Source organism: Eupeodes corollae, chromosome 3 (genome assembly GCF_945859685.1).
Source record: "Eupeodes corollae chromosome 3, idEupCoro1.1, whole genome shotgun sequence".
In the NCBI taxonomy this organism is placed as follows: Eukaryota; Metazoa; Arthropoda; class Insecta; order Diptera; family Syrphidae; genus Eupeodes; species Eupeodes corollae.
The window spans coordinates 93,335,067-93,360,334 of record NC_079149.1 but is presented as its reverse complement, the minus strand read 5'-3'; the positions used below and the strand labels follow the sequence as shown (position 1 = coordinate 93,360,334).

At 32.3% G+C, this 25,268-nt stretch overlaps 1 protein-coding gene across 11 annotated transcripts in view; it reads right to left on the bottom strand.

The window, feature by feature from the left end:
• LOC129948884 (CUGBP Elav-like family member 2) overlaps positions 1–25,268 on the bottom strand; it is a 434,239-nt gene that overhangs the window by 157,270 nt on the left and 251,701 nt on the right. The window lies entirely within an intron of this gene.

Sequence of the window (25,268 nt, the reverse complement as noted above, 5' to 3'; positions counted from 1 at the left end):
AAGTCGCAGTTAACATAACCCAGGCCATAACTCGAATTCAGCCGGATCTACGCGGAAGAGTCACTGAATATTGGACACCTCGGATCCGTGCCACCATAAGAAGCTGAGCCTTTAAAATAAACAAATTATTTTGTTAATGCCAGAACTACTTTTTCCTTAGAAATAATGAAAAACAATAAGGCTTCGGGTTTAGATGGCATCCCTTTAGCGATCCATTTCAGCGATCTATAAAAAAGGAGATCCTAATCTCCCCGAAAATTACAGAGCGATCTCTGTTCTTAATTCATTACGAAAACTGTTTACTCAGATGCTATATCTTAGACTTGTACCTCGGGATGAAACAAACAACAAAATAAGTTGTTTTCAGGCTGGTTTTCGAGCTAACCTCTCTACAGTTGATCAAATTTTTACTCTAACTAATGTCGTTTTTTGGATAAGAAAACTAATTTCTATGTTTTTTTTGTAGATTTTAAAGCTGCCTTTGATACTTTAAACAGAAAACTATGACTTTTCAAACTAGCAGGTGTTGGATTATCAACAACAATTTTAAGAATATATGAAAAACTTCTTTCAAATACAACAGCAGTAGTTTCTAATGGTAGAATAGTTTCGCAGCAATTTAAGACGGAAGTCGGTGTCCCGCAAGGTTGCATTTTGAGTCCTTTGCTTTTTTCACTTTTTATAAACAACATTGGTGACAGTGTGGGGTGTGTATTATGGTGATTTGGTTATTAAGTTCCTATTATATGCGGATGGCCTTGTCAGTCTTACTGATAATCCGGTAACTCTACAACTGCAAATTAACAAACTTAACCAGTATTGTAACACTTGGGATCTACAAATAAATACATCTAAGTTGAAGATTATGGTTTTTAGATCTCATAATCGCAAAGTCAGAAATGACCGTTCTTGAAACCTTAATGGTGAAAGAATAGAGGTAGTTAAAAATTTTAAATACTTATGTAGGTTTTACAATAACACAAAAATTAAACATACGACCTCATATAAAAGATAAAACATCAGTTGAGAAATGAGCCTTTAACTGCAAGTGGTCAGTTGGTCAAGTTTTTTTTTTTTAATAACAAATGTATCGAACCGATGGTAAAATTCAAAGTATTTGATGCAACAATTAAAAGTTCATTATGTTATGCTAACGAAGTGTATGGTTACGAAGTATGTGAAGACTTTGAAAATATCCAGAAATATTTCTTCAAACGTGTATTTAAGGTCAGCAATTGACGAATAAATATTTAAAAATTCTCTGAACCGTGCTAAAGAGTCCATGTCAAGAACGATATACAGCAAACTGAATCATTGTTTAGAGGAAGCTAATTATTTTTGAAAAGAATTCACAGTTAACGAGATGATTTTAATATTTAAATTCCGAACTGAAATGCTAGAGCTAAATTACAGTCATCATAGGGTTGATATAAATCATAATTGTAATCTTTGCAACCTTTATCAAATCGAAAACATTTATCACTTCCTAGCAAGATGTCCAATACTCCAAGAAATTCGACGTTTATACTTTAGGAAAAGCTTTCTTTCTACAGAAGAGAGTTGCTCAATTCTAAATGGTGAGTGTGGTTGGAAAGTTCTTATCTGGTTTGTTACTGAAGCTATCGCTTATAAGCTATGCTCGTAAATCTTTTATATTAAAACTTTTGTTATTTAATGCATTCGCCCCGGAAAAAAGCCTTATTTTTGCATCACTATTGAATCTTGAAATTTGAATTGGCTTATCTATGAACGGTGCACAAAATAAAGTTAAGCATTTAAAAATTTTGAATATGAATGACAATAAGAAGCATTTGCATTGGCTAACTCCAAAGAAAAGGGAAATATTTGTTGGTTAATATGCAACATTATATCATATGCCCCTCATTTTCTTGTTTTCTCAAAGGTACTTTAAGTTCTATAGTTTGTGGTATAGTGGAAATCTTTAATCCATAATTTTATCACCTTGTTTATTATCAAATGCACTTGATTAACAAAAATAGTAAAACGTCTTACTCAATTGGATGCTTCCGATTGATAAGTTTAAGCACTATTAAACCAAAATCTGCAAAGGCTTCATGAGTCAGTATATATGGGCAGGGCTACACAAAATCAACTAGATTTAGGTATTTGCTTATTTGCAAATTATAACAAAAAAACGATTTTTTAATCAAAATTAAAGCGGAACCACAACATTAAACATACATTTAAATATATTGGTTTCCACCTTCGGTTAATTTGTCTTGTTTTCAATTTTAAAAATACCAAAACATCAACTCCAATTAATAAAATTCAATTTAAAGAACAAAGAATTTGAAAAATGCTCAAAATTAAATCGATTTCCGACCCAATCTAACAAAATCCAACCCACATCGTTGCTTTGAAGATTGATTGTCTAATAAAAGGGTATCTATACATACAGCTGTAACCCCAATCAACTCAAACATCCATACAAAAGAAAACATCAACAACTTGAACCAACATCACTACTTATCACTTTATAGTTTTTCTTTTTGGTTTTTTTGAAAGAACATAACACAAATTTTCCCTCCCTCTCGTTTTTAGTTTTCTCTAATTTTCCAAACGGTTATACTTGCAATCACTTTGTCTTCCGCCATTGTTGTTTCGATTCGATATGTTTGAGTAAAATTGCGCCTTAGTACGGAAATTGCTATGCAGCTCTTACTGATGTTTGTTTGAATCCGGGTCGAACATAATATAAAGGCGATAATGGGAATGGAAGGGAAGAAAAAGCAAACAAAAACAAAGAAAAAGGAGAAACTAACACAAAAATTCCGAACCACAACAAAACGATACCCATATCATCTCAACTCAAACCGACAATATAGTCCTTGCTTGTGGTGGTGTCTGATATGGTGTGGCTTGGGCCTCCTGGCCGGCTTAATGCCAGAATGCCAGAATGCCACTGCCAATCCGGCGATTGGGTGATTGGGCGTTCGCCTTTCAATTTCGACATATTCAAGCGAAAAAGCGCCCGATTTAGTATCAAGTCGAAAATTGGGGTTCGTTTTGCCTTCATTGCCATCGCCATTGTCGTCCTTGTCCGTTGGTTCTTACGGTTCGCAAAATTGTTTTCAGATAATTTCTCTGCTGTGTTCGACAGGAAATCATTATCAATTTCTCTTTCCGACGAACGAAACCCTTACTCTCAGAAATGCATTTCATATACGTAACGTATACTATGTATGCGAAATATATATGTACGTTTTGAAGTACGAGTTCATGTTCGTACAACTTCCACCCACGCCCACATTCAACCAACACCCCCCACTTTAGCCTGATGGTTGACCCAATTCTGTATGTAGTGGCTGGGATGTCGAACAAGAAATTCGACTTAGCAAAGCGACTGAACTCTAACCCGGTATTATCCTATCGGCACACTCCACACTGGAGCAAAGTTGATATCATCGAGAGGCGTGTGCAAGTGTGCATGACGTGAGAGGACGAAGAAAGACTATGATATACTTTATATACGCAGAGGAAATTATTTTGAAAATTCAAAAAAAAAAAAAAATATTTAAACGGAAGACTAAGGTTAGAAGATCAAGAAATGCGACAGAGGAAAGAGAATTAATCGAAGTTTAATAAATCAATGTGTCACTTGAGAAGTTTGTCAGAAGATTAGAGAATGGAAATTTTGTTCTTATTCGATTCGCATAGGACTTTGCCGGAAGGATTTGCTTCAAGTAATTCATTCTTTTTTTTTTTTTTTTTGTTATTTTCAGCAGCTGGGACAGACAAAATTTCCATAACCAAATCCGAAGACTGCAGCATCATTTAGGAGTTAGGAGGGATATCTACTACAAAACTTTGATATTAATGTGGACACTGGACAGAGGGCAGTATTACGTTACGTTGTAAGTTTGAAACTATGTATATGGGAGCTAAAGAGTATCCTCGCACGTAATTCGATGAGCTAAAGTTTAAAATCATTGGAGAATTCGAAATTTATGTTTTAACGATTTTCAAAAATTTCAATTAAAAAAGTTTAAATGCATGTGGCTATAGCGTAGGACGTAGTGATTTGAACATGTTCATGTGGGAACTAATTTATTTGATTTTCTCAAATTTCAATACTTAATAACAGCGACGACATTGTTTTATAAAAGAAAGAAGTTGGAAAGCTTTTCATTTCCTGAACACTTCGAAAATAACCATCCCAAAACTTGGTTACTTTGATTTGCTACACAATATGTTTATCATTTAATTTTTTGAAATCTACTCCTCCGTATATATACAAAATACATAATAAGTAAACTGTTTTTAAGTCTGTAGAGTAAAAAGTTAAAAGTTAAAATAACATTGTACAGTTTTTTTCTAAAGAACAAATTCGTATCTTTTTGATCATTTGAATTTTTCAATTATGTTGATTTGATATTTTTTTAAACCTATAGGTCTTCATTGTAACATATAATATTTGCAAAAGCTTGAATTCCTTTATGGTTTTGAAAAACAAAGAAGATACTGAAAATATTTAAATGGAGTATTGGAGGAAACGAATATTTGGATTTGGAAAATTGTCACGAATTTCACTGAAAAAAAAATACTTCATGAATTTACGTAGCCTCAAAAAACTTAATATAAAGTTGTTTATCTGTAGAAAAACCTGAAGTGATTTTGAAGTCGGATTTGAACTAAGGTCATCAAAAACTTAAGAAAAGGATAATTTGGTTAACAGCTACATAACTTGACCAAATAACATAACTTTTACGCACCTAATTCATACACAGAAAAGTCATCCTATTGGCTGTTGTGGTAGTCAAATTAACGATTTGGTAGTCAATTTTTAGCCGATAACCGCGATAGTCAATAGAACAATTTTCGCCTGTCTATTTTGGGATCCGTAGGTTTCTTACAATTTGGTAGTCAATATGACAACTGCAATAGCCAATATGACAACTTTGGTTGAAGGAAATTGAAACTACGGTTGTCGTTTGGACTAATGTGGTAGTCAATACGACAATTGAGGTAGTCAATATGACAACTGCGGTAATCAATACGACAACTGCGGTAATCAATATTATAACTGCGGTAGTCAATATAACAACTGCGGCAGTCAATATAACAAATGGGATAGTCAATATGATAACTGCAGTTGTCAATATGATAACTGCAGTTGTCAATATGATAACTGCAGTTGTCAATATGACAACTTTGGTAGAAAGAAGTTGAAACTATGGTTGTCTTTTGGACTAATGTGGTAGCCAATACGACAACTGAGGTAGTCAATATGACAACTTTGGTAGAAAGAAATTGAAACTACGGTTGTCGTTTGGTAGTCAATACGACAACTGCGGTAGTCAATATGATAACTGCGGTAGTCAATTATACCACTACGGTAATCAATATTATAACTGCGGTAATCAATACGACAACTGCGGTAGTCAATATGATAACTGCAGTTGTCAATATGACAACTTTGGTAGAAAGAAGTTGAAACTACGGTTGTCGTTTGGACTAATGTGGTAGTCAATACGACAACTGAGGTAGTCAATATGACAACTGCGGTAATCAATACGACAACTGCGGTAATCAATATTATAACTGCGGTAGTCAATATAACAACTGCGGCAGTCAATATAACAAATGGGATAGTCAATATGATAACTGCAGTTGTCAATATGATAACTGCAGTTGTCAATATGATAACTGCAGTTGTCAATATGACAACTTTGGTAGAAAGAAGTTGAAACTATGGTTGTCTTTTGGACTAATGTGGTAGCCAATACGACAACTGAGGTAGTCAATATGACAACTTTGGTAGAAAGAAATTGAAACTACGGTTGTCGTTTGGTAGTCAATACGACAACTGCGGTAGTCAATATGATAACTGCGGTAGTCAATTATACCACTACGGTAATCAATATTATAACTGCGGTAATCAATACGACAACTGCGGTAGTCAATATGATAACTGCAGTTGTCAATATGACAACTTTGGTAGAAAGAAGTTGAAACTACGGTTGTCGTTTGGACTAATGTGGTAGTCAATACGACAACTGCGGTAGTCAATATGACAACTGTGGTAATCAATACGACAACTGCGATAGTCAATTTGATGACTGCGGTAGTCAATATGATAACTGCGGTAGTTAATACGACAAACCGAATTCTAATTTGACTACAGGGTAGTCAATATAACATTCCTCGATAGTCAATTTTGGTAGTCAATATGACAACCACATTGTCATATTGAGTACCGAAAATTGTTCTATTGAGTTTTTTTAATGAAAAAGCTTTTAAATTTTCAAATGAGGTAGTTTAAAAGCGTTAACAGTGTACAGATCAAGGGGACAATAATTTCAAAAATTCTCAAAAGTCGACAATTTTTTCTGAATGGACTTAAAAGATGTTGTCAAACAAGGAAGTGGTACAACAAATGACGGCGCACAGAAAGAAAATATGTTCAACTTTTCTTAATTTTATTATTTTTTGAGATTTTTTGAAATAAATTATAAAACTATAATACCTCAAATACAAAATATAAAAAATTTTAAAAGTTATAGCCTGGTGACCACTTTTTTATGTTTTCGTTATTGTGCGGCGTCTGGAGGCAGATAAGAGGATATATGAAGATACGATTACGATTGGTATAATAAGACTTATTAGCATTTTTTGAAACTTTTGGCATTTTAGAATTACTGAAGGTATACGTGGATTTGTGTTCTTATAATGTACATGTTTTGGAGACTAGTAGTGTTTCAACTTACATAGTTTACTAGTGAGTTATGTTTTAACACTTTGCGGAAAAATGACTAAAAAAGTTCTTACCCTAATTTCTTAAACAGAAGTTTTTTGAATTCAGAATAAAATGCTTCTCTATGTGAACTAGACATTTAAAGAAATAACGAAATTTCACATGAAACAAATATGCCTAACGAAGAAAACAAACAAAAATGTTTGCTTTTAGTTCAAGATACCACAATTAGACTTAGACTTCACCAAGGCACTGCCACAAAACGTAAACTAATCGGGTTTTTGAAAAGAAGTTCTTATATCTCTGATTTTTCTTTCATTTAGGACGAAAATCAGAAAATAAAGCTTTTCGTCAAGACAGTCCCCTTAAGTATGAAGAATGTTTTGAATTTCTTATACCACGCAAAAATATTGCTCAAATTTCCTCCACAATCCAGTATCGAATTTTTTTGAAAAACAAAATTGTGTTAACTCTATATCAGTACGCTTACTGTCAAAAAAAATTGTTGTTCAATTTAATTTTCAGGAAAATCATGAATTAAATATTACTAAAGGGTGTCCCAAAATTAACGCAAGATTTTAATTAAATAGAAAACGCCGTTTTTAGTCTTTTGATAGTTGTATTTTTATTGACTCGTAAAGTACATAGGATAGGGTTATGTATGGAATAACACATCGGACAAATGGCCTCCACGGCTTTGCATGCACATGTGCACTCTTTTGTTGAAATTTTTCTTGACCATTCTGCATAAATGTGGCTGAATTTCGTTGGTGCAGCGTTGAATCTCCTCCTTTAATGCACGGGTGGTTGTGGGCTTGTTGACATAGACTTGTGATTTCAAATAACCCCATAAAAAGAAGTCTAATGGTGTTAAATCACACGATCTAGAAGGCCAATTTTGATCACCGAAACGAGAGAGTTCACGACCTGGAAATGTCTCAGGCAGTAATTGAATTGTTTCACGGTCTGTATGACATGTGGCACCGTCTTGTTGAAACCACATATTAGACACATCAATATCATCCAATTTTGGCAAAAAGAACTGTGTAATCATGTCGCGATATCGAGCACCAGTAAAAGTCACTGCTTGACCAGCATCATTTTCAAAAAAATATGGCCCAACTATGCCTCCAGCCCAAAATCCACACTATACTGTCACGCGTTGTGGATGCATTTGTTTTTTGACATGTGGGTTCTCCGAACCCCAAATGCGGCAATTTTGGCGATTTACAAGGCCATCAAGATGAAAATGTGCTTCATCGCTTAGGATGATTTTGCTCGAAAAATCAGGGTCCATTTGTTGATGTTCAATAATCCATTCACGGAACTCTCTTCTCTGTCCATGGTCATTAGGCTTCAATTGTTGTGTTAATTGAATTTTGTAAGCATGAAGACACAGATCTTTGGTGAGTAAACGCTGTAGAGAGGTTCTTGAAATTTGCAATTCTTGTCCACGACGTCGAATTGAGGTTTCTGGATTGTCAGCAACACTCTCACGCACTGCTTCGACATTCACATTTGAACGGCTTGTTTTTGGACGACCAGTGTGTTTGGCGTCTCCAAGGGATCCAGTCTCCATGAATTTTTCAATTAATCTCTTCACAGTTGACGAAGTGAAAACACTATTCCGACCATATTTTGTATGAAATTTTCGAACTGCAGTCGCCAAGCTTTTACTATTTTTGAAATATTCTTCAATAATGAAGACACGTTGTTCTATCGTGTAACGCTCCATTTTGAATAACCCTATACTGTAAGCTGTCAAATTGCTTTTTTTCAGGGTTGCCAACACTTCACTGCACAAATGGCGGAAAATTCAAATCTTGCGTTAATTTTGAGACACCTTTTAAATAAAAGATTAGTTTGCAACTTGTGGTTTAAAATATTATAGACAAAAGTATCTAGGAAAAGAGCTTATTTAATGAGCACAGATATGCAAGTTTAAAGCTTAAAGTCCTTATGTAAAGCTTAGACCGAAACAAAAATAAGCCAAAAAATACCTATCGTATTTATATTTCTAAAAATAAATGTATACTGACATTTCATACCTTGATATTAACATTATCTGAATACAATATTGTTTCACTGCGTGCATAAATTACACATTTGCCTTTTTATAATTACGGATAGGTATTTCGATTATTTGAACTTGAATAAAATCAAATGAAGTAAAATAAATAAAATGTTTGTTCGTATTTTTCTCACTTTTTCTTATCCTCAAATATAAAATAAACTTCAGAAAACCTTTCAGCAAAGAAAACAAAAGAAACAAAAATTTATAAAAATACCCTCATCAAATTAGTTAATTTAAACCGATTTTTTTTTCTTTTTCCAGTCACATTTTTTTCGTTTTCTATTTATTTGAATTAAGAAAAAAGCAAAACAAGGATTTTTTGGGTGTGAGTGTATACAAAAAAGCAGATTCTCAACTTTTAATACGAAAAAATAAAAGAAATAGAACTTTTGCCTACCTTTGTAAATCGCCAGGCTAACACAACTGTCCTACACTTAAGCACTAAGCAGAGTGAATATATATTAAGGAGGGTGAAGAAGGAGGTGGAGGATTGAACTTATATATAGGAGAACTCATAAATCAGGATAAAACAATTTGGAATAAAGTTTCATTCTTTTATATTATTCGCATACTCGTATACCACCGTTTGTTTTGGCCGTTTCGTCCTTTGAATTGAGTTTTATTTTTGTTTTGTTTGTTGGTCTTGCCTATTTCTGCGTAATGTTAAATTTTTTTGCAGATACATACATACATATAGACAAATTTTATTGTTTTTCTTCTTTTTTTTCAGAGGATAAAAACAGAGGCATCTGGGCTTAATCCAATAGAAACAAAAACAACAAACCAGGAAAAAAACGAGAGGCCCAAAGTATCTCTGATCACATTTGGTGACCTCTCAACCAGAAAGTCGTAAATAATGAAATTCGTTATTTTATCCAAAATAATGAAGAACCAGGAGATGAAAACAACAACAACAATAACAAAAAACAACAAAATGAAATTCTCCAACAAGTTTTGTCCTTCCTTCGTTATGATGCCGTTCTATATCCTTCAGCCTCGTGCGTCTATATGGTCGTTGTATGTCCCCTTTTATTGTGAAAGTAAAAGTGGTTCTGGTTTGTCCTATAAATGGGTGCTGTGAGGGTATTTTTTTTTTCCAGGAAGACGAAAAAAAGACACTCAATATTATTTTTGGTACGGCGAGCACCCAGTGCTGGATTAAGAAAATTAAGCATTTTAGGATAATGTGTAATTCTTATAAAACCAAATGTCAAAATAAAATCAAAAAGGTTTGTGGTTTAATCTGGTATAAGTAAAAATGATTTAAATTGATTGGATCAGCCAACAATTCATTGATTTTTATGAGTCAAAACAACAACAAAAAAAACAGGTAAGCAACTCCTGTAATTGCAAAGGGTGTTTCAAGTTGTATGAAGGATTTGAATTTGAGGCATTTGTATGACAAAAATTATGTCAACGTAAAATATAAGCTATTTGACAGCTTAGCTTACTGTTTAAGGTAAATAACAATTGGACGTTTTGTGAGCCAATAAACTCATCTTCACTGTTGAACAAAACGTATATTTAAAAAATAATGTCAATGTTGCTTTGGTGAATCAATGTGCAGTTTGTCTTATTGCTCCTAATGAAAGATTTAACTGAAAAGCCATGAGGTTATAAATTTTTAAAGATAGCTTAGTTTATGCAATAGCTCTATTTAATACGCAAATCATATATTCAAAAAAAAATGTTTTCTTAAATTATTTAATGTACGAAATTTTAAGATTAAACCTTAAAAATTTATTTGCTGTTGCTTAAAATAAACACTATTGTTGTTCTACTAAGGTTTTAAAATATTTTAAAAATTTAATTAAATTTTTACTATGAAATTAATATTGAATTTCCACCTTCCACCATTAAAGTGACTTTGTAGTCTTATATTTCTCATGGTTTTTGAGATATGGATGATGAAGAATGTGTCCCGGACTAAGAAACCTACAAAGGTTCGAACTGAGAGAAATCTTTCTATAACCATCGATTGAGATTTATGGGACTTAAAAACGTCAAGAAATTTCAAAATGTTCAATTCGACAAAAAGGTATGGAACGCAAGAAAATACTACTAAAAGTTTTTAAAAATTCATTTTTATCATTAAGCAAATTGCAAATGTCATTTTTTTTTAATATAAATAAAAATCTACAAGAAATACATAAAATCTGTAAAGATTGTTTTTCAACTTAAAAATATCTCCTGAATACAGGACAACTGATTGGTGGATCTGCTAACTATGTGCAAAAGTATTTTAAAAAGAGGCTGGGGTGCGACTCACACTGATAACTTCTGTCGATTTGTCTTGCTTAAAAGTTTGTAGGTTTTCGTGTTGTATTAAAAAAGTTGTTAGTTGAATTATTCTTAAAAATTTTGAAATTACCAATAATATTTTTACCAATTTTATTAGCATCATTTTAATTTTTATAAATTTAATGAATGAAATCAATTTGGGAGATATCAAGAACCGAACATTAATTTTTATCAAATTTTGCGTGTTCTATATTTTTATGAAAAGGACAGTTAGATTTTTATAAAAAACTACTAAATATTAAAAACAACATTTCCAGTCAAATAAAAAACAATTTTTAAAACTATATATTTTTTTATTTTTGAAAAGCTATTTCTTGTAAACAACTGTCAATTAGATTTTTCTCAAAATTTCACCGAATGTTAAAAACAATATTTCTTATAAGATAAAATTAGTTGGAAGCCATTATCTCAAGTTAGTGAAAAGATATTCGAGTCGAAAATCAATTTTTACCAACTTTTGTTGAATTGTCTTTTAAGTTTTTATTAACTTCCCATAGGAAGTTATTGTAATGGGTCCGATTTGTCAAATTGAAAATTTTGACATTTCCCGACGTTTCAAGGTCCCTAGAGTCGAAATAAAAGATTTTTAGAAAGATGTCAGTGGTTTGTACGTCCGTAAGTCCGTACGTCCGTACGTTCGCTACGTTTTTTTCGTCGTCCATAGCTCAAGAACCAGAAGTGATATCGACTTCAAATAAATTCTGTTATACAGATAATAAGGCAGAAAGATGCAGAAGGGCTCTCAAGAAAATTGAGTGGGTGGTTTTTTTTACCATAGCAGTTTGAAAAAAGGTGAAAATTTTGGTTAATCCTAAATATCTTACGAACCAAAAACGCTAGAGACTTGAATTAAATTTTATATAAAATATTGTAACGTGATACCAAACAGGTATATTTTTTGAAAAAAATCAATATAACGGTTTTTTTTAAATCAATAAAACTGAAAAAAAAAATTTGTCACCTCCAAAATTTTACGACTGAAATATGATTTCATCTCTTAAACAATTTTGTGCAACGAAGAATAATGTTTTCGACATCTGATAAAATTTTGAAAAAAATTGAATTGACCGTTTTTTTACAAAAAATAAAAACCTAAAAAAAAAATTTATAAAAGATGGTAAAAATTGATTTTCGACTCGAATATCTTTTCAAAACTTTGAGATATTGGCTTTAATTTACTTTTATCTCTCAAAAAATCTTGTTGTCAACATGCAGTTAAAGTTTGAAAAAAATCGAATTGACAGTTTTTTTACAAAAAATAAAAACCTAAAAAAAATGTATAAAAGTTGGTAAAAATTGAATATCGATTCAAATATCTTTTCAAAATCTTGAAAGTTAGACTTCAAACTTATTTTATCTTATAATAAATATTGTTTTCAACATTCGATAAAATTTTGAGAAAAATCGAATTGACAGTGTTTTTACAAAAAATAAAAACCTTAAAAAAATTTATAAAAGTTGTTAAAATTAATTTTCGACTCAAATAACTTTTCAAAATTTTGATATATTGACTTTACTTTTCTTTTCGTCTTTAAAAACACTTTGTTGTCAACATTCAGTACAATTTTGAACAAAATCGAACTGACAGTTTTTTTTCACAAAAAATTAAAAACCGAAAAAAATTAACAAAAGTTGGTAAAAATTGATTTTCGACTTAAATATCTTTTCAAAAATTGTAGATATTGGCTTTTAACTACTTTTATCTTTCAAAAAATATTGTTGTTAACATTTAGTAAAATTTTGAAAAGATTCGAAGTGATAGTTTTTGTAAAAAAAAAATAAAAATACTGGCTAAAAAATTATTTATTTTACAGAAAATATTGTTTTCGATATTCAGTGATTTTTATATAAAAATCCAACAGTCCGTTTTTTCATAAAAAACAAAATCTACATCCTACGCAAATTTGGTAAAATTGATACGAGTACATTTAAACAAACTTTGAAGCAAGACAAATCGACAGACGGGATGGGAAGTTATCAGTGTGGGTCGCATCCCAGCCTCATTTTTTTCTAAGAAGAAATGTCAATTCATTTTTTTCAAAATTTGACCGAATGTTGAAAAAATATTTTTTAAAAGATATAATTAGTTTGAAGTCGTAATCTGAAGTTTTTGAAAATATATTTTAGTCAAAATTCAAACTTTGAGTAATGTTTTTTTTTCAGGGTTTTATTTTTTTAAATTTTCGAGGCGACATATTTTTTTCAGTTTTTTAGATTTATAAAAAAACTATTAATTGGATTTTTTTCCAAAAATATTCTTATTTGGTATCAGTTTACAATATAAAAATAGAATTTAATTCAAGTCTCTACCGTCATTGGTTCGTGAGATATTTAGGGTTAACCAAAATGTTCACCTTTTTTTAACTTCTATGGTAAAACAACACTCACGCAATTTTCTTGAGAGCCCTTTCTGCATCTTTCTGCATTATTATCGGTATAACAACATTTATTTGAAGTCGATATTGCTTCGGGCTCTAGAGCTATAGACGACGAAAAAAATCGTGAATGAACGGACGTACGAACGTACTTGGGTTGTTTATGATTTTCAGCTTCGGCTTTTGATACATTCAATTATTCAACATTTTTGAAAGCGTTAGAAATTATAAGGATTCTAGGAAAAATATCTCATTAAATGGTAGACTATCTTCTTACCGAAAGTTTTGCGGCAACATAAAATAAGAAGTTCCACAAGGATCTTATGTGGGGCCACTAATTTACCTATTATACCACAAAATCAGTGGTAATGATAATGAACAAAGAGTTCGAATCTGCTATTTGTTATTGCACGACAACGGATTGGTAATAAATGGTTTTAATATATTTCAGAAATGATATCTGAATCACTCCTGCATCAAAGTTGTTGAGCTTTACAAATGTCTTGGGGTTGTTATTGATTGCTATTTCCTTTTTGACCAGCTACGTACTTGGCTAAGGAAGGGTCTTTTTGCACTTTCATACTTAAAGTATCATGTTATTATCCTTTAGCAAAATCAAATCTGTAGTACCCGTGGCATGATGGTTAGTGCGTTGGACTGTCATGGAAGGGGTCTTGGGTTCAATCCCTGCCTGTGCCAACTTAATTTAAAAAAAAAAATAATTTTCGCGGGTACTGCCTCTTGCGAGGAATTGACAAATCCTTCTTGTCATGAAAAAATGCTTTCTCAAACTAGCCGTTCGGATTCGGTCTAAAATTGTAGGTCCCTTCCATTCCTGACAACAGTAATCGCACACAGGAATGGTTGAGAGTTGGCCCTGGTTCACAACGGACTGTTGCGACACCCCATTTGATTTTTGATTTGAAAATCAAATCTGAGAAATGGGAACTTGCTCGGGGAAACGAAGCACCAAAACACATCAACAATATTCAAAACCTTCAAAATTTAGCTCTGAGTAAAATACAATACAACAACAGAAATCATCTTTCAGATAGTGCAAATCTGTAATGTCATGCCAACACCCGTGTCATTCATCCGGTACCACATAACATCAATACCAAATAACGCGAAAATTATGTTCTTCAAATTCTAACACACTACAACACGTATGATAAGATACAGATGCATCACGTTGTCCCAAAAATATTCAGCAATTTATTGCTTCAACAATTTTAAAACAACAATCTTATAAATATCCATACATAACGCCAGTCCATACAATTTTTTTTTTTTTAATTTAGTTACAGTTATCGTGTTATTATGAAATTGACTGCTATTCCTAAATTGTTTGAATCCCTGGTCTAAAACATAATTTCTTTTAATTGTTCTTCTGTTATATGTGAAAATCAATATGAGTTTGTAAAAAAAAGTCTAACATTAAAATTTTCTACTTTTTGTTTGGATGCATTCGAAAAACATTTTAAAATCAATTCAATAGTAAGGCTTAAACAAACTTAATCATAAAATTCTTCTTAATATATAAATTAAAATTGGACTTAACGTATGTGGATTTTGTCAAATCCTAGAAATAAATATTAAAGCATAATGTTCAGGAGTAACCCTTCATACCAATTAAAAGTCAATGTTTGGGTACCTCAAGGGAGTCACCTTGGTCCATTGCTATTTACCTTATTTATTGTTTGCTTTTTGCTTTAAATAGTTCTTAATCGCTTATCTACGGAAATGATGTTAATATTTGTTGAACTATTAACTTTTTCAATGATTGAAAGAAGATCTTAATCAGTTTTGGTAAATGATGCAGAAAAAATTGTTTGATTCAAAATATTGACAAATGTAAGACAGTGTGTTTTACACGCAAGCGTAACATTATAAATTATGACTATATGTTGAATTTGTCGTAGTACCCGTGGCATGATGGTTAGTGCGTTGGACTGTCATGCCAGAGGTTTTGGGTTCGATCCCTGCCTATGCCATCTAAAATCTTTTCACGGGTACTGCCTCTTGCGAGGAATTGACAAATTCTCCAAGAGTAACTCTTGTCATGAAAAAGTGCTTTCTCGAATTAGCCGTTCGGAATCGGCATATAAACTGTAGGTCCCCTCCATTCCTGACAATTACTCGCACACAGGAATGGTTGAGAGTTGTAAGTCACTAGGCCCTGGTTCTTCATGGACTGTTGCGCCACCCAATTTATTTATTATGTTGAATTTGTCACTTTTGAAAAAAGATCCAGTTTTTCTGAACAGACTCAAAATGACCGTTTATTTATCCTTATAATTCGTTGCTCAATGTTTTCATGTCAGGCTAGCTTAGGAATGAATTTACTCCTTAGAACTATATTTTGCAGATTTTCGACAAAGCCTTTAATATTTGTTTTAATAGTGACAATTTTGAAAGAAAAAAATGCTCATCAATATACCCTCGAGCCCAACTTCGGTCGCACTGTAAAGTACAGAGATTCGTTCTTTAGCGGTACTATGCGAATGTGGAATGCCTTACTACACTCTGTCTTTCCAGCCATTGCAATATTCAGGAATTCAAAACCAATGTGCACCGACAACCCCTTTGCTAGTGCTCACACTATGTTTACATAATAAGGGTAGTATCATCCCATTGAGTGTGCGCTTATTATAAAAAAAAAGTTTTCTAATCGCGTTGTTTCTAGAAGGGTTGACCACAACTGACCCAGGACATCTTCTTATTTAATATATTTAGGCTGTTTTTTCGGGACCAAGTAAGAGATAAGGTCTATTTCAATGCTCCACAATCAATTCAAGACCAAAACGATGTAATTCATTAACATTATCGATCCATACAGGTGCAACCTTAGCCGTGACGATAGTTTGGCTTGTATCCTTTTCCATTGTTAGTTTTTGAAAATGATCAGTTTTTAATATAAGAATGAAATCCTTTAGTTGGAAAACGCTACAGAATTAAAGCTACAGCACTTATTACACAGCTCCAGCTTTAGTTTGAAACAGCTTCTACAATCCGGCCCTGTTACTTTTTTGTTGTGTGTCGTCCTGTTGGTAGGAGTAGTATAGTATGTGGGGGAGAGATGATATGTTCAAGAATGGATAGCTCTTCCTTCCACTCCATAATTTTCTTTTTTGTTCACCGAACAATTGGGCTTTCATATGCACACGCATTTTATTATCTTCCCGAAGATTTATAAGAGTTTTTCTTTCTTTTTTTCTTCCTTACCCGACTTTTTTCTTTGGTTCTTTTATTTTTCGTTGTAGGTATTTCGGTTTTTTTTTCTTCTTCTCGTCCTGCAAATAACATGCTGAACAAAAATGAAAAGAAAAAAGAAGAAGAGAAAAATATGACGGAAATAAGGTCATGTATAGGTTGAGTTGAGTGATACTTTTAATTCATTGTACTTGTCGTCGTTGCCGTTGTTAACGTTGTCGTTGGTGAATGTGTGGTGTGTGGTTATGCTTTTTTGTGGTATGCTGATGTTGAGTTAGGATGTGTTGGGGTTGGGAAGGAGCACACTCGCATATAGGTAGGATACATGGGAATTCATAGTAAACTAATATGAAAGCAATCGAAATGTTTCTGACGTTTATTTCGTTTCAGGCCATTTAAGTCAAAATATATAAATGTTGGTAGGTATGTGTTTTTTTTTTGTTGCTGTTGTATTATTAATTCTTCTTCGTTGTTATTATTTTGGTCGTCGTCCTTGTGATGTCTTTTGCCTTCTGCCATTTTGCTATATACTCGTAAGAACATCAGGAAATCGAGATGATGAATGTTTACGGTTTGTTGGAATCCTTTTTTCTTTGGTTGTTCATATTTTTTCTTTGAAAGAAACTCCTTGGGAATCCCTTTTTTTTTGTTTGATTACTTTTTTGTTGTTGTGTTTTTTGTTCGTTCTTCTTCTTATAAGTTGTGTGAGTTACAAAAGTGGTGAAAGGCGAAAATACCCTAGAGGGTGCAGGTCCATTGAGAAAGACTGATAGTGGGTTAATGTCAGTGTGATTGCCCACCCATTTGGTGTATAATTAATTGTTCACTTAGTTTGTGACCCCTGGGGTAGATTTCTGTCACTTAAATTATGGTTGATATTTTTGTGTGGCATTTCTGTTGAATGAATGGGCAAATTCTTTTTCTTCGGTGATAAAAATGACGATAAGACATGCGGAAGCAAAAAGCAGAGCAGCATCATCAGTGAATGTTTATCAATAATTGTTGCTCGCGTGCTTTACAGAAAGTAGTCCCAAGGTGAGATTTATTTGCGGACAAAGAAAAGGTAATATTTTTGTATATAGAAAGAAAAGACAGAAGATAAATATCATTAATGAATAATGATTACTGGCATCCCTTTCAAAAACAACCCACTGGTTGAGGGGAGATAATGTTCTTATAATGGATTAGTTGAATTAGAAAAGGATATTGAGATTAAGAGATTAAGAGGATCAAAAGAAATATTTTGAATTTCGTAATACAAAGTGATATAAAAATTGTGATAACCCGCAACTTAGATATCAATAAACTTCAAAAAAGTTTTTAAAAAATTATCAACGTTTACTTTGTGGTCGAAAGCTTAACGCTTAATATTACTAAGTATTTCAAAATTACTAACTTTAATGAGGGAAGTGTTAATGTTCAATTATGGTTAGAGTATTTAGTCTCATTTTGTTCAGTCAAAGTTGAACATAAGTTCAGCATTTTTATTGTCAACTCTTGATTTTGTTTTTATTCACTTAAATTGGACGTTTTCAACTGTTGATTTCTAAAATCAGAGTTAATCAAACTAAGATTTGTATAACTCTCAAAATCAAGTTAATCTTGAAGTTGAAAAGAAAACTTGGGTTTTGCCAAAGAAATAATTGTTAATCTTGATGTGAACAGGACTAGAAATTCGTTTAAAAATTTTCTGAAGTGAATTAGGAGTTTCATCTATTTCATTTTTAAAGGAGAATGGTTGAAAAGTAAAACATTTTAATTTAATAACGTTTTATTTACCAAAATTTTAATCAGAACATAATAGTTGAAAAATAAGTTAAGTTAGGTTAGGTTAAAGTGAAATGAAACCAGTTTGAATTCCTTGCGAAACGTGAGAGCCTGATTATATTAATATTTAGATCGTTATAGAAGAATTCTCCTAACTAATTCTTGCGTTTTTGAGCTAGTGCAGGGTATTTACAGAGAAGGTAAAGAACTGTTACAGCTTCTGCAAAAGCCATTTGAGAATACGCCTAGCCGCGTGGCGTGCATTCCTATTGGACAGTATTCGGTTATGACACCCATTATCGAGCTTATATGCTATCTGCTTAGCGTTAGCAAGCACCTTGCTCTCTTTAAATCTAGTGTAGGCTCGATGTTCTTTGTGACCTAACAAGTCGCGATATTATTCCACCTGCTGTTTACTTTCTTCATAGCACCCTTCATTAGCAATAGTTTACATGTAGCGGTAGGTATGCCCGCATTTGCCAAACGTGTTAGGTTGGGTTGTACTGTACCATTTCTGATAAGTTCATCGGTCTTACAGTTGCACCCAGCAAAGCTGAATATTTAACTGTTTTGACAACTTCCTTAGCGATGACCGATATTTATGAACTGTTATAGAGTTTGTAGAGACAGTGTTCAGAGATTTGATAGCGGCCTGACAATCTGAGAAAATGCGGGTATCAGATGTTGATAAACGTTTTCTTTAAGCTAGGACAAGACTTTTCTTATCGCCAAGAGTTCGAGCTTGAAAACGCTAAAATGAATGAGATGGCGGAATAAGAGAGTTAATTTCTGTCGCTCAGAGTACACACCTCCATAAACCCCTTCTTCTCTTTTTGATCTGGAAAATGAGTGCTTGCCAAAATGTTCAATTGGCCGCAAAACTTTTAAAACAAACAAACAGATCTCATGAGCAAAATTTCAAGACGAAGTGAAAAGTCAAGATTTTCAATTAGCACTATTTTAAATTTTAAATAATTCTTCATACAAAATATCCGTTTTCAAAAAATTCTTGGGTAGCTGTCGTGCGCCTCCTTAAAAGTTAGATTAGCCAGATATTGTGTACAATGCTCAATTTTCCCTCGCAAAAATTAAACCCAGTCTTTTTGGACAAGATATTTTCGTATGATAAATACTTAATTTTATTCAAATCAAATTATATCAACAGAAATTTAATTTTAAAACTGATAGTTATCCCAGGGTTATTTTTAAATTCTGAAGTAATTCAACTTTGGATTTAAAACTTGGGAGTTAGGAAACAAATTTTTGAATATATTCGTAAATGTGCAATGGTGGAAACAATTTGTGTATTAAAGCTTGTATGAGAGCAGCATTCCCATTATTTTAAAGAAACTGAAAGATTTTTATTTCATTGCAAGATTTCACCAACATATCAATTTCATGAAGTATTTCATGACCAATTCGTTAACCTCACATTATCTTCGTGAACCCTACCTTAAAGGATTAAGATTAATTATGGAACATTAAAATAGACCTTAAATTTTGATTCACCAAAAAAAAAATAAGTTTTAAGATGTTAAAATACAAGATTTCGTATGCAAATCCCGATTAGATCTTCAAAAAATAACTGTTAGAAGGCAATTTTTAACTTCCCATAGGAAGTTATTGTAATGGGTCCGATTTGTCAAATTGAAAATTTTGACATTTCTCGACGTTTCAAGGTCCCTAGAGTCGAAATAAAAGATTTTTAGAAAGATGTCTCTGCGTGCGTGTGTACGTACTTTCGTACGTCCGTACGTTCGCGACGTTTTTTTCGTCGTCCATAGCTCAAGAACCAGAAGAGATATCAACTTCAAATAAATTTTAATATACAGATAATAAGGCAAAAAGATGCAGAAAGGGCCCTCAAGAAAATTGCGTGGGTGGTTTTTTTTACCATAGCAGGTTGAAAAAAATTTGAAAATTTTGGTTAACACTAAATCTTACGAAATAAAAAAGCTAGAGACTTGAATTAAATTTTATATAATAAGCTGCAAGGTGATACTAAACAAGTATATTTTTTGAAAAAAATCAACATAACGGTTTTTTTTATATATCGAAAAAACTGAAAAAAAAATTGTCACCTCCAAAATTTTACGACTGAAATATGATTTCATCTCTAAAACAATTTTTTGCAACGAAGAATAATGTTTTTCACATCTGATAAAATTTTGTGAAAAATCGAATTGACAGTTTTTTTTATAAAAAATAAAAATCTAAAAAAAACATTACTCAAAGTTCGTGAAAATTAAATATTGATTGAAATATCTTTTCAAAAAATTGAAATTCAGGCTTCAAGCTTTTTTTATCTTATAAGAAATATTGTCTTTTACAAAAAATTAGAAAACCTAAAAAAAAATTAATAAAAGTTGTTAAAAATTGATTTTCGACTCAAATATCTTTTCAAAACTCTGAGATATTACCTTTAATTTACTTTTATCTTTCAAAAAATCTTGTTTTCAACATTCAGTTAAAGTTTTAGAAAAATCGAATTGACAGTTTTCTTACACAAAATTAAAAACCGAAAAAAAAATTAACAAAAGTTGGTAAAAAATGATTTTCAACTCAAATATCTTTTAAAAACTTTGAGATAATAGCTTTTATTTAATTTTTTCTTATAAGAAATATTGTTTTCAAGATTAGGACAAATTTTGAGAAAAATCGAATTGACAGTTTACAAAAAATAAAAACCTAAAAAAAAATATATAAAAGTTGGTAAAAATTGATTTTTGACTTAAATATCATTTCAAAAATTTTAAATATTGGCTTCAAACTAATTTTATCTTATAAGAAATATTGTTTCAACATTTTGTAAAATTTTTGAAAAATTCGAATTGACAAATAAACTCTAAAAAAAAAACAATACTAAAACTTGGTAAAAAATTACTTTCGGCTCAAATAGCTTTTCAAAAAATAAAAATATTGGCTTCAAACTTCTTTTATTTCACAGAAAATATTGTATTCGATATTCAATAATTTTTATATAAAAATCCAACAATTCGTTTTTTCACTAAAAAATAGTACGAGAATTTGGTAAAAATTGATACGAGTATATATAGACAAAGTTTTAAGCAAGACAAATCGACAGACGGGATGGGAAGTTATCAGTGTGGGTCGCATCCCAGCTTCGTTTTTTATTTTGGATTTAACCTTAAAGATTTGTTTGCGTTGTTAAAATAATAATAATGGGTTTTTACTATTTAAATATTAAAAGATCACAAATTTAAACTGAAAATTATTTAAATAGCTGGCTATTCAAAATGAAACCTGTTATTGGAAAACCTTTTATATATAAAAAGTATGTATACGCCTAAGTGTACATATTTATCAATATTTGTGGTTTTATTGAATACAGAGGTAGCGATGCTATAATTTGTTAAAAATGGATACTTTACTCTTTCTATGATGAATCCGGGTTAACGTGAAAAACTGGGTCAATTTTAAAAGTTCCCTTTGTGTCAAGATCGAAAAAAGTATCTTCCAAAGAAAATTTGTTATTAAGCTAAATTCTAAGAAATATTCGAAAAACCCACCATGAAAGAAGGCACAGAACAAAAGACAGCTGAGCTAAAAATAGGAGAGCATAACTGATTAGCCCTATTATCATACATAGAAAAATTAATATTCAGATGAAACAGCCCCGGTAGTACATTTCATGGTAGATTAGATGACTATGGTTTTCCAAGAAACTATGCTTACTCTGGAGAATTGACGTTGATCAAAACACGCTAACATTTGGGGAGCGTAATTGAATGGTGTTGGATGGCTCATGATTGAAATGAATAGAAAGAATTGTTAAGTGAGCCTTAAATTATAGCCAGATCAGAACGTTTAAAAAATTTCTTGGACCGTCGGAAAAATCCTAAGCACCTAGCAAGCATTTTTGACAATATCTACCACGTTAGCACTCCAAAAGAGGTGATTTGTAATACACATACTAAGCATTAAAAATTGATTAGTTTCGTGAAAGAAAGTGCCACTCGCATTGATAGCGGAATCGGAGGCGGGTAACTCTTTAATGACAGAAGACTGCATTGAGTTTTTGAAGCATTAAAGGTGAAAGATTTCTTATTGGGCAGTGTTGTCGAGATTGGAATTCAATGCACTCATCATACGCTCTTGTTTTTTAGCAGTCAAGAAAAAAATTAACAGAATTTATTAAATTTCATAAAAAGTTTTAATGTTCTCAATGTTAAATTCATGATTTGACCCGTAAAAATGGGAAATAATATGTTCTACGTTTTTAAGCTTTATGTTCTTTTGAAATTGTTGGAAAAGTTAAAAAATATAACTATTAGTTTCACAAATTTTGTTTTCATTAATATTGCAAATGGAAATTTCGTTAAGGTTGCTGATAACTAAAGATCAAGTACTTTGATCTTGTCATGTATTTTATTTAAAAAAAATATCATTCCTAGTGCGACGTGGTAGAAGCTTTTTGAGCAAAAGCAGAAACCATTTCTGTGTGCTTTGTTGTTATTTTCTGTTGCTTGCAACATCAGTGAAATTAGGTTGCCTCTCTTGATGAGTCGCCCACAATGGTTAACTAAAGTGTTTGCCGTTATACTAAAGCTGATGCTGCTGCTAAGGAGTAGAAGCTCCTGCGATGCGTTTGGCTTATCTAATCCTTATTTGTTGTTTTGTTATTTGCTTGCCTCCAGCTTTTTGTGGTGGTGGCTAACAGTATCTATAAAGTGATGGTGGCTGTTGGGACACGAACACGAAGCACAATCATAATACAGAAGAAGCAAAAGTGCTCATTTCGTGCATGAAGTGTTATTCGGTCAGAAGAGGAGATTTGTTAAGTGCTTTTGTCCGTCAGCGTACGTGCTCTAGTTTTGTGCGTTTTGTATTATGGAGCGTTATTTTTATTTTTGTTGGCAATTTTTTTGTATTTTTTTTTTGGTGATTGTGTCGACTGTCAGTTGCATATATAAAAGGGAATTGCATGTTGCTGCATAAGGATGTTTCTGATGGCATGTACTTATACATTTGTTGTTGTTTTTGTTAGCGTTGTTACAAATAATAAATAGATCTGCTCAGTCAAGGATGTCAGTAGTTGGTAATGGTGTTTGGGTCAGTGATGCAGTGGCATTGAGATTCACGCAGATATTTAGGTGATACAGATGCTTTAAGTGTAGCCCGAAACGTTTCCATTTTCTGATTTCATTTTGCTTGTACGAAAAAAGGTCATGAAGTCATGAGAAACTCAAAAGAGTAGGAAGGTATTTTGGATAAATGATTTAAGAAAGGAATAGAAATGAAAAATGATGACGAAGTTTGTTGGGTGATGCCCTAGTTTACACAGCACTGTAGCGCCACCTTAAGTGGAAGGACAAGACATTGCTTATGATTGCGATCGTGAAAACATATTAGATTAAATTGTTATGGATTCTTTAAGCTTTTTAATTATAATTACTGACCGAAATATAATGTTTTTCTGTTACAAATAAGTGGACGCTCTGTTTTCCTGTAGAACTAAGGTAGGTGAAATGACGCCTTTTCAATAATGACGGGTTGATCTTGACAGTCTTAGACGACCATATTGTTTCTTTTACTTTCAGTAAAAATATCCTCTTTGAATAAGTCATTAAAGCAAAAGCATTGTGCAATCAAATGAGAAGTAATTATTATTTTGGAGCAGTTGTAAACACTCCACGAAGAAGGTGGTCTTTAAATCTCAGACTTACAAGGTTGGCCGCATCCCTTAATTGTGGACACGAATGGGCAAAATTTAATCGATAAGATTTATAAAATAAAAATAAAAAATCAAAGGCCTGGTGACTTACAACTCTCAACCAATCCTCTGTGCGACTAATGTTGTCAGAAATAGAAGGGACCTACAGTTTATATTCCGAATTCAAACGGCTTATTTGAAAAAGCACTTTTTCATGACAAGAATTACTCTTGTACCATTGCAAAAAGTTAGGTGGCACAGGCAGGGATTGAACCCAAGACTCCTTGCGTGACAGTCAAACGCATTAACCATCACGCTACCGGTACTTGGGGCAGTTGGCTTTTGCTTAAAAACTCGTCTTTAGTGAATAGGGCCCATTTTTAAAAGAATGGGTACGTAAAGTAAACAAAGTTGCAGGAATTTTGAAGTCACCATTGCACGCTAGATTTAAGAGGTGGCCAATGCATCCAAATAAAGTAACTGTTGGATGTGAATTTTGTCCTGAAGGCGTTATCAGTCCGTTCATGTTCGAAAACGATGCTTGCCAGGCAAAAGCAGTCAATAAGTTGATGATAAGCAACTGTTGTCGCCTTAATTCGATGATATGGACTTAGATGGCGCTGCTTGACAAAGTCAATATTCTGGGTAGAGCGGTTTCATGGCATGATTACATTCAACCCAGGTAAGGTGATTTTGGAACAAGATCGTGTAATCTTGATGTGATCCTTTCAGACTTTTACTTTTAGAGCTTTCTTAAGTCTCAGGTCTATGCAAACAGCTGCGTTCAACAACAACAAACAACATATAACCGATGTCGTCTATCAATTTATCCTGATTTATGCGTTGAAGCGTTCAAAAATTATACCTTTTGAATGCAAAAACTTAACGAGGCCAAGGCGGTCATTTAAAAGATTTTTTTCCAAAATGTAATTTTAAGGGCTCTCATGTAAAAATAAAACCTTATTGATATCTAATATACAACTTGATTTATTCATATTTAGCATTATCCTGTCTTTAATGCAAAACACATTTTATAATGGTTTGAGTTGGCCGTTCGAAATTTAACTATCATTCAAAATTTAACTATGATTCAAAATTTTAGACATTCCGGTTTTTTTTTCGAAAATCAAATATTGACTTTATTCAATA